Source organism: Olea europaea, unplaced genomic scaffold (assembly GCF_002742605.1).
Source record: "Olea europaea var. sylvestris unplaced genomic scaffold, O_europaea_v1 scaffold879, whole genome shotgun sequence".
Taxonomy (NCBI): domain Eukaryota; kingdom Viridiplantae; phylum Streptophyta; class Magnoliopsida; order Lamiales; family Oleaceae; genus Olea; species Olea europaea.
The window spans coordinates 81691-85223 of NW_019267252.1; positions in this window are offsets into that span (position 1 = coordinate 81691).

Genomic DNA, 3533 nt, shown 5'->3' on the forward strand with positions numbered 1-3533 from the left:
ATAACTCTATAGCTAGCTGGTAGATCCCTTACTTATCCAAGAGAGATCATTGAAGATGAGTTGATTGAAGTAGAAAAATTCATTTTCCCATCTAATTTTCTCATCTTGAACATGGAAGAAGATAAAGATGTTCCACTCATATTAGGTCAACCATTCTTAGCTAGCCCTTTTCGATGTTCAGTAGGGTCAACTGATCTTGAGGCTTGGCGAGAAATAGATTTCATTCAATGTCTTTAAAGCCATGAAATACCTTATAGAGTCAGACATCTGTTTTTAGATAGATGTGATCGATAGAGTGGTCCAAGACACATGTTTGCTCCATAACCCATCAAATCCATATGAGACATGCATTGCACATCTCAATCTACGCACTCAGATTCTCTTGAGATTGAGACATGCACACTCTTTCTGGAAACTAACCCGCCATATATGTGCAAACGCCACTTCAAAGAATTGGAAACTAAACCTATGAAGCTATTACCATTTATTCAGTAGCCCCTTAAGTTGGAACTGAAGCAACTACCACCTTGATTAGCCAAGTGTGAACTATAATGTGTCAAATCTATTGTACAGGCTTGCAATAACAATCGATAATTTAAAATGTCAATTCATTGATTAGCCAAGTGTGTTCGATAAACTTTTACTATGGAAGGTTAAAAGTTAAAGCTACCTACCTAACATTATCATTTAGTTAGACTCTTCTTTGTCTTTCTTGTACTAAGTTGATTTCTTCCATTTATATGAGAGATTGTTGGAAATAAATGGGTTATTTGATGGTTTTTATGTGTGAATTGAAATAAGTTTCTAAAGTGTGATGCATAATTTTTCCATAGAATAAGTACATACTAAAGAGCCATGGCCTAATGGACCTTCTCATATGGTACAATCCTCTAATCATTTCACCATGTGAAATGGTCTCATCGAATAGTTCTGGTAGATTCATGTATAGTACACTAATTCGTAATAAACACATGGAATCCATAAATTGAACCCATTTCATTGGATTTTTTGCTTCCCAAAAAAGTTTAATTGATTTCGAAATTCTTCTCTCTAAATTAAGTTCAAATAATTTTCGAGTTTGTCATAAATTCAAATCTTTCAACATTCAAGTTGTTTGATATTCCAATCAAGAAGTTACTATATATAAACTTGTAGTTCCCTCGCTAAGTTCAAATAATTTTCGAGTTTGTCATAAATTCGAATCTTTCAACATTCAAGTTGTTTGATATTCCAATCAAGAAGTTACTATATATAAACTTGTAGTTCCCTCGCCAATGATACTATTGGGTCAGTCTTGAAAGAGATGTTATATTTTGAGAACATGCATTACATAAAAGGAGCAAAATATGTCCTAAGGAGATTTGAAATTGTATACATCACTTAAATCTAAATATCCATCTAATTCTTTGTTTTCTTCTATTGAATGTACTGTCAATTTCCTAAACTGAAAGAACTTATCTTAAAGGAAATTAATTATTTGTTTTAGAAATAAGTCGAGTTTTATAAGATGAGTTTTATTAGATATTCAAGGTGATTCACAAAAGATTGATATTGCATGAACACGATGATCTCTTAGGAATGAAGTTTCTTCATTTTCTGATTCATATTAATTCTCATTTACTTTTTGTACACGTTATTTTTGTACACTTTTTTTTTTTTTTTTAATTACCAATTCTCTCTTTCTCTGACTACCACACATTTCTCGATAAATACAATATGTGTCTGGATATGATATTTACTAGCTAGGCAAAACAAATGAAAGAAAATCAACAAAAGGCATTTTGTTCTCATACACGGTGCATGCCATGGAGCTCGGTGATAAAGATAGAGATACACCTTTATTGTTTTGCGGTCTTTAATTAAAATCATAGGTGATTTAATGCTTTTATTTAGACTTATTCGAATTCGCATGAAGATATAGTGAGTCGACTTAGATAGATATGATTGTTTTGGACTCGAGAGAGGAAAATTACTTTAATTAGTGAATTAGACAATGTACAACATTAGAAAATGAACTTGAGAGGCAATATAAAGGAGATAACTTCAGTAAAATTAGGATTTTTAATGCTTTAACCATCATATTGAATAGTTTCTCCCCGACACAAGGAAGACACATTTGTGTGTGTGTATGTATATATATATATATATATATAAAGGAGATAACTTCAGTAAAATTAGGATTTTTAATGCTTTAACCATCATATTGAATAGTTTCTCCCCAACACAAGGAAGATACATTTGTGTGTGTATATATATATATACACATTGATGGCAATGTTTCAATGAAAATTAATATTAACATAGAAAATAAAAAATAATATACATTTAGAATCAGGAATATTTAGATTAATTATAAATTAATTGTTCTAGTGAAAACAATAGTCCGAACTCTTTAGGTTTACTTCACTACTTGTTTGATTAGAATGTGAACAACATTTAGAATATTCCCATATTGGAAGCTTGATGAACCTTATGTTTGGAATTTTCGGAAAATAAAATAAATTTTTATTCCCACCAATGATCTATTATGTATTTAGATAGAAATTGTGATATAAATCATATATTTGTTAAATTCTGCTAACTTCTTTAGCTTTTGTTGAACTTGAATTATCACGTTCATAAATTCATAACTGTTTTTAATTGTTCAGCGTAAAATGGAAATACATGTAGAGAACAAGATTATGATTTTTCTTTTCTTGTACTAGCAAAAATATAATTACGCTCTCTTCTCATGAATTTTTAAACCTAGCATCCTATTAATATAAGTCCAATTGGGCTTGACCCATCTTTTAAACTTAACCTGGTCCAATATTTAATTAATTCAGATAATTAAATTTGGTCCATGAATTAATTAATTCACTTAATTAATTTGGGTCTATTAACAAGTTGCCCAATTAATTAAGTGCCCCACACCTGTCAATTAATTAATTGGTAAATCCCATTATTCTAGTTCTCTTTTTACGTGTGGCCCATTAAGTTCTCGATCACGATGCCTAATAACTTGAATTATTATTTTGATATAATCAAAATCGATAAATTAAAACACTCCTTTAAATTTATCGTCAATTCACTTCAGTTGTCCCATATTGACATCTAGTAAAGTGTCAGGGTTATATATGTGACGAAAAATATCCCGTGGTACGACAAAACTAAATTGTTTATTTACTGTGAAACTATAATAATTTTATCAATATGATCAAATCAATTACGAGATACAAATATATGTCGATCTCAATTATCAATCATATCTTTAATCTCACTTTAAGTCAATGTAAGTCGAGAACTCACTTTCGACTTATGAGTACTTCTTGATTAAGAATTTCGTTATCAACATAACTAAACAATATGAAGATCATAATTTCTTAATATCTATGTGTGACGAAGCCTTTATTGATCATTCATAATCTTCATATGAGTCATGACATAGCCAAACGATATCATATTAGCGACCCTTGATAGAGCAACATCTAATATCACCGAAGTATGACTATACTCATACATGGCAATATGATGACCTTAAATCAAACGATCAA